The sequence below is a fragment of the Pelodiscus sinensis genome, chromosome 7 (genome assembly GCF_052426305.1).
Source record: "Pelodiscus sinensis isolate ZL-2025 chromosome 7, ASM5242630v1, whole genome shotgun sequence".
NCBI classification, from domain to species: Eukaryota; Metazoa; Chordata; order Testudines; family Trionychidae; genus Pelodiscus; species Pelodiscus sinensis.
Genome location: NC_143058.1, coordinates 13,538,286 through 13,552,767, shown reverse-complemented (window position 1 = coordinate 13,552,767; position 14,482 = coordinate 13,538,286). Strand labels below are relative to the sequence as shown.

The 14,482-nt window shown below is 44.9% G+C and overlaps 1 protein-coding gene across 3 annotated transcripts in view; it reads right to left on the bottom strand.

Moving 5' to 3' along the window:
• LOC102456685 (glycerol-3-phosphate dehydrogenase [NAD(+)], cytoplasmic-like) overlaps positions 1–14,482 on the bottom strand; it is a 44,971-nt gene that overhangs the window by 24,592 nt on the left and 5,897 nt on the right. The gene's annotated exons all lie outside the window — the stretch shown is intronic.

The following is a 14,482-nucleotide window of genomic DNA, read 5'->3' as shown; positions in this document are numbered from 1 at the left end:
CCCCGGAACGGCGCGCGCCGGCCAGGGGCTGTAACGCCCAGGCGAAGGGCGAGAGCAGCCTGGGACCAGCCGGGCTGCGACCAGGCTGCCCAGTGTTCGTGACGCTCGTTCTTCGCGTGCCTATAGCGTCTCCTCGGGCAGGGGGCTGCGAGCACCGGAGGGCCGTGCCTTACGGCGGCGTTACCTAAACAGGAAAGGGCTAATATAGGTATATATGGCCCGTTACGGCGTGTAACGCCCCGTGGGAACGCACTGACTCCTGGAGCATAAATCCCTTCCCAGGCAACGTACGCTAAGCCAAGAAAAGCCACTGCTCCACTGGCGGAATTGTCTGCTTCAATTCAGACTTTAAGTCATTCCAAAAAAAGCTTTCCCATGTAAACCGGGGGCTTAGTCTTGTAACCCCCATTATATAGTACGTCAGTGTCATTTCCATTTGATAGGTAGAGAAACTGAGGCACTGAATGATTCAGTGGCTCTTGAAGAACAGGCGTGCTGAGACAGTGGCAGAGTGCAGGAATCCAGAACAAACCCCCAGCATTGTCTATACTTACCAAGAGATGGAGATGGATCTTCCAGGGTTCAGTGTAGTGGGGCTAGTAAGGACCTGCTAAATTGACCATTGACAGCACCCCCCCTCAAACTTGGTACTCCACCAGGTCACAAGGAATAAGGGAAATTGTTGGGAGAGTTCTCTTATAGTGGTGTGTCGACTCCATCTACACTATCCTCCTAGCTGGAGTTGCGAATCTTGTCAACCTTCTCCCCTAGTATAGACCTGGCTAGTCTAGTCAAGAGACCACTCCATTTTGCCAATTTCAGCCTAGTTGCCTTTGCATTTGCAGGTGAGCTACCCAGATTTTAGTGCAAACTGCTGCCTTAAGACCTCCATGGAGAAGTTCCTATTAAAACTGCTGTGTTAGATTCTGTGATTTCTGCATGCCACTCAGTGGGTAAATATAACAACAGACTTGGTAAGAGCTGCAGATTTAAATTGTGGGCTCAGTAAAAAGCGGGTGGTAGGTTACATCTCTCCAGGGCTAGACTGCAGGACTTGCTCACAGCTTTAATTCTGTCAAGAGCTCATGATCTGCTTCCTTTCTCACTCAGATAGAAGATGGTGTGTGCATTTGGAGGACTGGGTTCAGCAGATAATCTCTCTGTCTAGGTCCAGACCTACCATTATACATGGTCTGTTCTTATTCTTTAGGTTAACAGGGGATCTAGAAGGGTTATTTGGGAATACAAAGCAATATCATGACCAATATTCCCTCTAATCCTTTCCATCTGTGCGCAGATGCTTTTCATCCATGCGCAAAAAACCTTTTTATTTGCACTGAGGTGTATGTGAATGTGCACCACCAGTAGAAACAACCTATCTGTGGTTGCTCTGCTCATCAGCTGGGTGAAGCAAAATGCAGGACAATGTAGCACTTTAAAGACTAACAAGATGGTTTATTAGGTGATGAGCTTTCGTGGGCCAGACCCACTTCCTCAGATCAAATAGTGGAAGCAGGAATTGGGTCTGGCCCACGAAAGCTCATCATCTAATAAACCATCTTGTTAGTCTTTAAAGTGCTACATTGTCCTGCATTTTGCTTCAGCTACCCCAGACTAACACGGCTACATTTCTATCACCATCAGCTGGGTGGCATTTGAATCTCTCCTGAGTGATTCAACTGCACAGCTTCCAGGGAAGATGGGCCATAATTTGATATTTCTTTAGTGTCTTTATTGTAATCAGATATGACCACCTTTGACTTCTCATACAATTGCCACAAGTTACTTCTCATGGTTTGTGTACCTCGCATGCTTTGTCCTTCACTTACTCCTGTAAGTTCTGTTTCATTCTCTCTCTCATCTCCATGGCCTTTGCATGTTTATCTTTGTCCTACACATCCCGTGCTTCCCTGTAGTGCAGGGGGCTGCAGGCATGGCCCACTCCCTGCCCCCCATCTGACAATCTATATTGCCTTTGCAGCGGTGTCCTGAGTCAGTGAATTTCTAGCTCTGTCTGCCAAGGAGGGCAGCTACAATAACTCACAGTGGGAAGATAGGCTGCCAACATTTGACAGGCCTGTGGGTGGTCTTTGACATACACATATGCTCAGCCAGCCCTGCTGCCAGTAGCACTAGTTCAAAAGGCTGGTGCATCTGTTCGGGGTTACACCAATAAGGACAAACACTAGACTTTACAAAACTGACAGACGGCCAGCAGGAATACATGGCCACCTTTTCATATACACAGGTGCATAACACTATAGCCATGTGTAACACTATAATTATTGTCAAGACCCCACATCGGTTTTCTCAGTGCTGGGCTGGCTGGGGATACATTTGCACAGCAGCTGGGAGATGTAATTCCCAGCACAGGCAGCCACACATGTGCTAGCGCACTTTGAGCTAGTACCTAAAACAACCATGTGATCGCAGCAGCAGTCAGGCTAGCCCCAAGTATGTACCGAGAGGGTGGGTGGGATTGTACTTGTATGGCTAGTCTGAGCTGTTGACTGGGCTGCCACAGCCACATGGCTGCTTTTAGGTTCTAGCTTAAGCAGAGCTAGCCTATGTACAGAGCCCTGCACAGAGACAAAACTTTGTATTTATTATCTGCATCTGCAAAAATGGGCCATGGCTATCTGCATCCAAGTCCGCAGGTGCAGATATAGAGCGAATATCCACAGATTTGCAGGGCTCTACCTATGGATGACAACTCATTCTAAGCATTAAACCTCCCTCCCAGCTAGCATGAAGACATACTCTGGATGTTTGCTCCTACTTCCTCCTATCCCCTGCCTTTCAGTCTCTTCTCCTCAGCTTTGCTCCACTCCTGCAACTCATATCCTCCTCTCCTTCCCTCCTCTCACTTGCCTTGTTGTCCCCTTCTCTCTTCTTCTGCCTTCCATTTAGTTTATCCTGTCCTAACTAATCCACTCCACTAACAAAATGTGGACCTAAATATTTGCTGCCATCACATTGTTCACTCTGCTTGTGTGGTGCCTTTCCCCACCCTGTGTATATCACGTCTATTTGATTCCGAAGTCTTCAGGACAGGGTCTATCTAGTACTCTATGCTTGCACAGTTGCTAGCACAGTGGGGCCCTGATATGACATGATCCCTGGCATTAAGATAATAAAAACAATAGCATTCTCTGTAACAAGCTGGATCTAAACTATGCAACTGCTAGCCAATATTAGCAAATATTATACTTTACTTGTTTTTTTAATATTAAACTCTCATGATTACTTGACCAAGAATCCCAGAATCATTTCTGTCAGCCAAAGGTTCTGGCTAAACTCTGAAGTGGGCTTTGTTTTAGACACAGGAATGTCTTTGTCCTAGTAGGCCTGTTCATTATTATGCATTCTGTTTGTATTCTGAACTTTAGGTAACCCTAATGTGTTATGAATAAGCTGACCTATAGTTGGACTGTAGCATGTTATTAAATAATGGATTGTGTGTCCTTTACAGTTTAAACTCTTGATCTTTAGGGAAATGTCCAGATGTTTAGAAAGGAACTACCTACAACCGACATGAAGCAGGTGCTATAAAATAATAATGTATCGAAGGATATTTTAACTACTCTACCAGATGATTTTTGTCATAGGAAACATCTACACAGCAGGGCTTAACTTGAAATAAACTATGCAAATTGAGCTATGTTAATAATTCTGGGAGTGTCTGCACAGCACTTATTTCAAAATAGAGGACCCTTACTCCTTGTACAATAAGGGTTACAGGAGTCAGAGTATTAAGAAGTCCTCCAGCTTGACAGCATTTTGACACTATTTTGAAATAACTGCCTGCTGTGTAGATGTGGACTAAGTTATTTCGAAGTAACACCAGTTATTTCAAAATAATGTTGCTATGTAGACGTATCCATAACTTGGTTATAGTTTTTTTTGTAATGGATAAAATAGTGGATTGTTTAATTGATGTTTTTAGCATAGCAATTTTATAAACCAGCTACCAGAAGATGTCCTCTGTCAATAGTTCATGTTTGTGGTCTCTTTTCTGTGAACATACATAGCATATAAAGAGATGCCTATAATCATAGATATATAGGGTAATGGACAAAATGATGTAATTGAAAAGGGATGCTCTTAAGTGCTCTGTGTCGAAGCAAAAACACGCTCCTCTGTGTTTAGGCAGCTAACAAGCAGCTTTATTAATTAATAAAGCACAGCATGAGCTAAACGTGGTCACAGCAGAGCCAGACCCAGTAAAGCTGCTAATACAATTAATTCTAGTATTTTTATACCCTTAACCAAACAGTCTGACGTCAGGGCATTCAATTACAGAAATCCTTAATTAAATTTGGAAAAACAAAGCCTTATCAACAAGATGGCGGACAGGTGCAAGGGAGTACATCTTCTGTCCCAACCAGCCCAATTAACACATACCAATAGCCCATCCTGTAGGCCTCTTCTCACGGGGTGACAGAAAGTTTACTTTGGTCTACGTGCTTGAGAGAAAAGCTGAAATGGTTTCTGATATACAAGATGGCTTCTAGCTAAATATGAAAATGGTTTCTACAGCTTCTACATCTGTAATTGATAAACTTTGTAATTGACAAAATTAACTAGGTCATGTGGTATAGCAAGTGTGTTCTTTTATCAATGTCTCAGAAAAACATTAAGGTCTGGATTCATGTCTAATCACAGAGCTAACTGTGGTCAAAGCAGTGATAAATTAATTACAAATATAATTGCCTTGTTGATTCAAAATAAGATCAAGCATGAAAGGACTCTTCTTTGTTCTGAACAGTCTACAAGAGGTGAGTTTCAGGGAATTAGTCAGAAGTGAACTTGAGTAGGCTGCCTGACTTCTCTGCTCTCAGATATGGTACATATGTTTCCTTTGCTATATTCTGCATCATACAGCATTAAGTATTGCTTGGATGTCTGTCTTAACTAACTCAGTTGAAGTTTTATTTATTTAATGCCATGACTTATTAAATCTGAACCTGCAACTTAACAAATTCTCTAGTTTCTATGGCACTCTGGAGCAGCACACAGGAAATTCTGTGACCGATTCCTTTAAATTAAAAAGGTGGCAGCTTTTAATTTACCATAAAAATGAACAACAGAGCCAGTCCAGTAGTGCCTATGTTTATGCTGCCCTGCATTTCCACTTTCAATATGCTGCTGATTCAGCAGATGCACAGGAGCTGTTTGGGGGAAGCTGTAGGTTTTGGCAGCAAGGTAGGGGATAGTTGGAACTTCTAGCTAACATCTGGGAAGACACGGGGTGGCAGTCTGAGATTGGGGGCAAGCACATTACTTGCAAGCTACTACTAAAGTAATCAGTGAAATACTTAACTATGTTGACATTTGAATTGTCATCTTTTGGTTGTGATGTCACCCATCCACAGAGATGATCAGGACTATTTATATTCAGAACTGTTGTTTCAGGCTGGTTGCTATGAAAAGCAAGTCCTGGGAGAGGGCTGAGATTGTGGAGCCTAGCAGCTGTGGCACATATCAGCCAATTAGGGCCCAGCTGAAGGCTGTTTAAATAAGGGCTCCAGGTATGGCACAGAAGGGACCTGGCTGTTAGGGAAGCTAAAGGCTCCTTGAGACAAAGTAGTGCTAGGGAAAGGCAGGCAGGCAGTGCTACAGAGCTTGAGGCCAGGCCTGTGGGGAGGCAGCCAGGACACTGAGCAGGCAGCAAGTCCACACCCCCTTGCCTATGATGAGTGGCCATTTCAGACTGCAGTTTGCTGCAGAGGCTAGATGATGACTGGCACTAGGGTCACTGAGGCAAGGTGAGTATAGGGAGGGTTAGGGCTGCAGGTTAATCCTGGTGCTTACAGATGCTTAATACAACTGGGAGATTAGTTGAAAACTTCCACAAAGGTAGGAGGAAAAAAACAACTGCATAGTCAGGGCACTGCTAGATTCTGCTGCCACCTATTGGTGATTGAATGAAAACTAACACCCTGGGTTAAAAGACAAAAAATGCTTAGGAACAAACCCTGAGCTTGTGTAGATCATTGTAACCCCACTGAAATCAGCAGGGAGGAGAGATACTTATTTACATCATCTGAGAATCTGTCCCATATTGTCTGTATTACATGTCACATTGTATGGAGTCATGACTTATGGATCTTCTGGAAAAGGGCTTATTTTCCACAAGATCCCGTCTAGACTGGCGCTTTTCTCCGGCAAAACCCCAAGCTGGAAAAAAGCGGCAGCCATGTTCATGCAAATGCCACGAGGGATATTTAAATCCCCCGTGGCATTTGCAATTCCGAAGTGTCTCATTAGCATCCCTTTTACGGAAAAGGGTGCCAGTGTAGACACAGCCTGGGTGGATGCCACTAGGACCCAGAGTGTAGAAAATTGTGTGTGCTGCTGGCACATATGTAGGTAGCAGAACAGTACTATGAGAGGAGTAGAACAAGAAGGCAGAATTGAGACCTTTCAAAGTTTTGGCCCAAGCAAGGGAGAATGGGGGGTGCATCATTTGAGCTCCCCGCCTCAGGTGCCAAAATGTTGTGGGCCTGATAGGGAGGGACCTATTTAGCCTAAGACCTTACAAGTCTGATAGCTTCAGTGACAATGTAAGAACACCCTTAACAAATATGCACTTGAAATTAGAGAGCTGCTTAGCTATTCCCTCCCCCGCCCCGCAAGAAATTTTAAATTAAAAACATTTTTGAGCTGGCATTGCCAATCCTGCTTTGTTTGGTTTTTAATACAAGAAGACACCACAAATGACATTCAAAATGAACATTTTCATTTCCATACTACTTGTGGGCAGACATTTTTCATCAGAATTGATTTTTTTTCTAGAAAAAAATTCAATTTTGATTTAACCATGTTTTGGGTAGATATATTTTTGCACTAAAAATTCTGATCATGTCTACTTGAAATGTGATTTTGAAATGAACACTTCCAACGAAGGCTCCCATAGGAGAGAGTGAAGATGCATGAAGGTTCTATAACTTGATTCTGCTCTAATAGTTAGACATGATTTTAAATTATTAGTAGGGGGCTGCACCGTCTGCTCGCTACACTCACCATCCCCCCTCTCTCTGGCCACTTTTGCAGCCAGAGAACCTGTTGAGGCTGATGACATGATGATGTCATTCTGTCACCCATCAGGAAAAACTTTTTTATATAGAGAGAGAGATTATTATTAAACATTTATATTGTGGTACTATCTAAATGCTGCAATTAGTTAGAAGCTCCATCCTGATAGGTACATGGCAAATACAAAATAAAAGATAGCTCCTGTGTAACTTTAAAGCTACTGAACTGATTTTTGTCAAGAACAAATGGGATCTGTTAAAAAACCCAGTCTGAAGATTTTAGCTTCACTCATTTTAGACACTCTGGTGCTCAAGTTTTGATTGAAACATATGGGGAATGTGTTTTTTCACACCTGATTGGTTCAAAACCGGTTTCTAATCTTTCTCATGGTTCCCCAAAATGTTCCCCAAAATGTATCTCTGTAGAGAAGACCAAATTTAAGACTTTTTCTTTGAGAAAATAAGTAACCTAAAAAGTGAGAGTAGAATAGAAGCTAGAGTTGTGCTATGTTGATGTTTGCTCAAGACAAGTTAAGTTCAATATTACTGCGCTACTGCAGAGCTTAGAGAAATATTTAGAAAATAGCCACAAGGATGGGAAAGTAACCTAAGCTAATTCTTTATTCAACATAGAATTCTGTACAAATAATTAAAAAGAAAGAACAATATTATGGCTTTTCCAGGAAAATGTCGCGAGAGCAAGTGTAATCCACACACCTTCTGGGTGCACTATCCTATCTAGTGGCACTGAGAGCACTTGGAGAGAATGAGTTTGTTCTAACCTACAATGTTAGCTGAGAGCCAGCTGGCTTTTAGCTCATGCAATACAGACTCATGCACTAAGCTCCAGAGATACCAGGGTTGGTTCCATCTGCCAGCATTACACATGGGGCTGTGTCTACACTGGCATGAATTTCCGGAAATGCTCAAAACAGAATAGTTTTCGTTATAAGTATTTCCGGAAAAAGAGCATCTACATTGGCAGGCTGCTTTTCCGGAAAAGCCCCTTTTCCGGAAAAGCATCTGTGGCCAATGTAGACGCGCTTTTCCGGAAAAGAGCCCCGATCGTCATTTTCGCGATCAGGGCTTTTTTCCGGAAAAGACTACTGGGCTGTCTACACTGGCCCTTTTCCGGAACAGTGTTCCGGAATAAGGACTTATGCCCGAGCGGGAGCAGAATAGTTTTTCCGGAATAGCGGCTGATTTTGTACAGTTCAACGTCGTTGCTTTTCCGGAAATTCAAGGGCCAGTGTAGACAGCTCGCAGCTTATTCTGGAAAAGCGGCTGATTTTCCGGAATAAGTGGCCCAGTGTAGACACAGCCACTATGTTCCATAGTCATGAATGAAAAGCTGATGAAACAGCTGCTTGGATTAGAAAGAGACTGCCAAAGAATCTACAGAATCTGAGCCCAAAAAGCTTGCAGGCAGCACCAGGCATATGAGACTGAAGAGTGGACAGTTTTAACCCATCATGATGCAGTTACAACTTCAACTGATAAGGGCAAGGAGAAGAAAGAAACAAGGCCTCTAGCCTTCCCTTAAACTGGGCTGATAGATCAGTTGAGCATGAAAACCAGCCTTTCTTTATCAAAACTATCATTGGTTTTTAGTGGATTTTTCCAAAAGGACCTGGCTGTTGTCATGTACCTAGAAATTGCACTGAAACACAGGTGACGTGGGGACGAATGAGCTAATGGAAGATGTACAGCAAATGGGTAAATATCGACATTGTCATAGGAACCATGCTACAAAAGTGTGTAGGAGTTAAGCAAGGCATTAAATGCTTTTGGGAAGGAGGGATCGTGACTGAGGCAGCTGAATTCGCTAAATGACTGGTAAATGTAATCTAGGTATTAATAAAATGCATTAACTTTCAAAGAGATTGAGATCCAGGCTTCAAAACAGAAAGGGTCTTTGTCTTTTATTGCTCCCCCGTGACTTAGGAAGCAGCCTCATGAAGTGGTTCACTCCCAACCCCATTTCCTGCAGAGGTACCCAAGGGAGGAGGTTACACAACAGATGTAGGGCCCCATTTTGCTGTAACTGGGAGGAGAACCAGACTCTCAGTGTTTGAACTGTGGAGTTCCAGCTGCATTCCCCTTGCAAGGGGCCTGGTGTTCCTCATATCAATGAAAGGAGAGTCTGTTAAGTTTTTACACTTAACTTTTCACCCACTTAGTGCACAATCTAGAACTGTTCCTAGCCGCAGAAGGCAGCTTTCTGCTCTGTTCTGCAAAGACCTCATTGCTCCCCTTAGCTGCTCTCAGCCTTCTCTTTCCTCTGTAGCACTATGCAGGAGCATAAGGTAAAAGGCCAACGGGAGTCTGGGGGGGAAATGGGTTGCTACCTCCTGGCTTTACACAAGACACCAGGGAGTAGAAGGGAGGGAAGGAGAGGGGAAAAGACCCTCTGAATGAGATCCAGCACCTGCAGCTCAAGCTACCCCCACCTGCCCCAGTGGCAGAGGCTACTGAAGCACCCACTGTAATTCAGCCAAAACTGCTGAGTTGTTAGAATCTTCCTGAGAGCGCACAGGAGGAAGTGCAGGAAAAATCACAGAACTCACAAAAGATATACATAGATCTGGCAGCACCACAGCTGGTTCACGTGGCCTGCTGTGTGTGCGCGCATGCACACAAAAGTGAAAGCCCTGGGACAAAGCAGAATTTTTAAACAGACTTTTTCTTTTTGCTTGGTTTGTACATTAGAAACATCATCTGCTGCCTCCCCCTGTGCTGGACAGTCCTTTGGAGCAGTGGTTCTCAATTAGGGCATGCACAGATGTCTTCCAGGGGATACACCACCTCAGCTAGCAAATAGCCTAGTTTTACAATAGGTTTCTAGCAAAGTCAAAACAAACATACATTTCATACAGAGAATGAATGACTTTGCTTACACCAAAATGTAAGTACAATAGTTCTCTCCCAGTTGATTTCTTATCAGTATGATTAAAATGAGAAAGTAAGCAATATTTCATCAGTAATGTGCAGTGACACTTTTGTATTTTTACGTCTGATTTTTGTAAGCAAGCAGTTTTGAAATGAGGCGCAACCTGGGGTTATGCAAGACACATCAGACTCCTCAAAGGGGTCCTGTTGCCTGGACAGGTGGAGAGCTACTGCCTTGGAGGGTGGAAATGGAAGAATGCTATCACAACAGCCTGAAACTCAAACTGCAGTTTTTCTCAGCCTTGTTAAGTCATCGATGTAGAGATGGCTCCTCAGCTTCTGGGTATTAGATTATTAATTCTGAAAGTCCTGCTTGGTGCACAAATGGGTATGCAAGATTGTGGTACTCCAATGCAAAGGCAAGGTAGCACTACAGAAATTACTCATTTAACACGTGCCCGCTTAACATGTTTTTGCAATAGCACAATTTATTTTAGGGAACGTTTTTCGAATAACATGACCGTCCCCGAACTAACACGAAAATAATCCAGTGGTGGACTACTTCATGTGGCAGTATAAATTGGTGAAAACAGCGATAATATGCATGAGCGGATGAATACACGTGGTCACAGCGCTCCTCTCACTCATGTTTATCTTTGTGTTTTAACAAACCACGGCAACTTGTGTTGCTAGATATCTAATGTTGACGTTGATGACCGAGCACCAACAAAAAACCGACTTTGCCTGCACCACCTGAAACACCCCCCCCCCCACCTTTTCCATTATTTTTAATGGAAAAATTGACCCTGCTTAGAACATTTTCGCTTAGCATGAACATTTTCAGAAATGCATGTATAGTGTTAATGAGGAATTACTGTACTGGCTCAGAAGTAATTCTCCAGTTCCTTGTGTCCCCAGGGCCAGATTTGTGAAACCATTTAGATTCTTAGTGCTTATTGGGAATTAGATGCCTGAATTGCTTTGTAAATCCTGCCCCCACTGTCTCTCAGAAGTGCCAGGGAAAAATGTGTGGCATGTAGCGGGAGAGTGGGCATGTTTGCAGCATTTGAACATATGAGCCAATGAAGTTACATATTCCCTTTTCTTGCCTTCTTCCTGCTAGAAGACAAACAACTTGGCCACACAGTGTTATTGTGGGATTAGAAGTCCCCTTGTCTACTCAGGGTCACGCCTTCTGTACACTATGCAGGATCAACTTCTAAAGAAGAATTTTCCTTCTGGGGAAAACGTCAAACACATCAAGCAAAAATCCTCTTGCCTTTGTTTTCTCTTGACGTGTTTGCTAGCTCCAGAAATTAGAGTTCTCTCTTGCACAGTCTCCTCATCAAGGGTTGCCAACTTTCTATGGGCACAAAACTGAACACCCTGGGCTCGCCCTTGCCCTGAAGCCATGTTGGCTCTTCTCTACCCCTTCCCTGAGGCCCCTCCCCTACTCAGTACATTTCCCCTCCCCCAAACGCTTGCTCTCTCTCCCCTCGCTCAGTTTCACTGGGCTGAGGCAGGGGCTTGGAGTGAGGGCTCTAAATGGGGGTTTGGGGGAGAGGGGGTTCTGGGCTGGGGCAGATAGTAGTTGGGGTCCAGGAAGGGGTGAGGGCTCTGGTGTGGGTTGTGGAGTGGGGCTGACAATGAGGGGCTTGAGTGCAAGAGGGGGCTCCAGGCTGGGGGTGGGGCCGAGGGATTTGGAATGCAGGAAGGGCTGCGGTCGTGGCAGGAGGTTGTGGTGGAGGCTTGCATACCTATAATTTGTGGGGTGTGCCGATTGAACCATAGTAGTGAGTTGACTGGATGCAGAAGGAGTGCCAGGCTTTCACAGTCAATGTTGTGTGCAATCAGCACACATCTCATTTCCCAAACCTTTGCTTTACATGCATGTCATTTTAGTCATACTAGTAAGGGGGGGAGACAACTATGCGGATGGAAAGCAGCGGAATCTGGCATCCCTACGTGTGCGTGACAGTAAACAAAATGTCTCGCAGTCCACACACAGAACCCTGAGGGCCACATGTGGCCCAGGGGTTGCAGGTTGCCCATCACTGGTGTACGGTAGGAATACTGAGGTACACTGGGTCACAGTTCTGAGTATATATTAGTTCATGTTTATAAAATGCTTTGGCAGTTAATAATGCTGAATATCTCTAGATGTGTCCAGCTGCATTCATTAGTAGATGTGAGGTCTGTTCAACCAACATAGCTCATAACTTCATAGGACACCCGCCCAAGCTATATCCTAAGTATCACTGTACAATGGGTTAGTACCACTAAGAAAGTGCATTGGCTTTCAAATTTTGCAGAATTCTTGCAGATAGGCAACATCACACATTTTTCTTTGATAAGGTGTCCCATGTTGCAGGTGGGTGAATTAACAAAGATTTTGGGCTTGATCCTGCAAGGTGCCAAGTAGCCCCAAGAGATGCCAAGCAGGCTCCAATCTCACTGCATACAAACTTTGCCTCTCCATGGATTTCAGTGGGAGCTGAGAGCATTCAGTAACTTGCAGGATCAGGCCAAAGTCACTATGACTCACTTCTTATCCTGGCCATTTCAGTTGTAGTGGGCTCAGCTTTATGCTCCAATGGCCTCATTTGCAGAGGCGCTACCTTTGCCAGCTTTTGCAGATGAGGGTGCTCAGACCTGCTGAAAAATGTTTTGCTCAAAACCCTTTGATAATTAGTGGCAGAAGCTAACGCCAGGATTGAGCAGCAGCTGCTCACAGCACGCTGCTCCGTGAAAGCGTTTTACAGAGCTTACTATCATGGAAGAAAGTGATCCCTTTGCCTCAAGGGAAACAGTCATTTTGTGAGCTGCAAAGTTCAGGAGAAAGGCTGCAGCAAATTCCTTAGCGTGTACAAAATTAGCACATTCAGCTGACAGTCACCCGTTGGCATTGTGCAAGAGTGCCTTGGACTTTCAACACAAAGGGAGACTTGGGAAACCCTCAGCAGCCGCTGAATGCATGTGCATAAGTGAAAAGGGCAGGGGAGGGTTCCTGTGTGACTGGAACCAGCAGAAGCCGGAAGCCAAAAGGAAGACAGTGTGCACAGTTAGCTGTTAACAACAGCGCCATCATGGCGCCCATTTAAAAACTGGGCTTGCTTCCAAAATCACTGCTGGCCTCTGGGGAGGTTCTTTGCCAACGTGGGAGGTCTTATCTAGACTGGCTACTGCCCTGTGCAGGGATCTGTCCACAGCAGAGTTGTCCCCTAACCCAGTGACAACATGGTTAATGGCTGTAGAGCCCCCCCTGATTGTGTTTCTGTCACCAGATTGGAACTGTAGTGCAGAGGGGGCCTAAATGTCACCCCGAAATCCTGCCTCTGCAAGATGCAATAGGGCTCTGAGGTTCTTTAATGTAAGTGGGGGGGCCTTATTCTGGCAGCCGGGGCCGGAGGGTTGTATGCATTTCACATGCCATGTGCAACTGAGTTTGACAGGCTGCATCCATGACAGCACATCTAGGGGGGCTGAGACAGGCAGGGACATGATCAGCTGAGCTGCAAATAGGAGATGTGGGTGACTTTCCTCTGGGCAGCATCAAGGGCTGCTGAAGGCATCTGCAGGTTGTGCAGGGCAGTGCGCTCTCTAAATGCAGTGAGTAGTTATGATATAAGCAGGGAAACCTGTTGCATAATATGGGGCAGACGATCTGAGGGCAATGCCAATAGTGCCCGGTGGAGGCCCTGCTGCCCTGTTAAAGGCCACAAATGCCCAAAGCTGTTACCGGACATAGTGAACAGTTTGCCATAAGTCTGCCACCAGTTACAACCTGAAGGGAGAAGGAATTCTGAACTCACACCTGCACCCAGGTTGGCCAACCTCCTCATTGCAATTTCTGCACCAGTCTGGCAGCTTCCCCCCTCTTTTCCACTGTAACCCAACCATGCTGCCGATGATTCAGCAGCACAAGGCTGACTTTTAATCTAAATACTGCTGTGATGGGGGCAGGCAGAGGCTCCTACAGGAGGGATTTTGTCACAATCCTGCACATAGGTGGCCAGAGAGTGATGGTCATTTATCACAGCTTGAAACAGAGGCCACATTCTTATCCACCCTGAGTGTCAGTGCAGCCCTATCGAGGGCCAGGCTGGAGTGCTCCCCACCTGCGGTGCAGCTCAGTGTTGTGGGCCTAGCCCATGGGGAGCTGCTCCAGCCTATTCAGGCTGCCAGTTAACCGGTTACCTGATAAGCATCACCCAGTGAAGGTGATGCTTACATACTACATCCCTACTGTAAACAGATTTCTAAAAGACCCTTGTTCCACTCAGCTCTCACAGAGTGCTGCATCGCTCTGCTGCAGTCAAAATATAAAGAAAATCCAAATACATTTTGAAACTTGGATTTTTTTTCCCCTCTGCCTCGATAGAGGTGACGGACCTGGTCATAGCTGGGCACAGTGCAACATAACTATTACCTTCACTTAGTGCAACATGACTTGCTGGTGAGTCACAGCTAGGAGGAAGTTCTTGTTACAACTTTTACTAGATTAGCAAATCTGAGGCTGAATGCAGATGCTGTGGTGCGGGATTTGCCACTGGCTG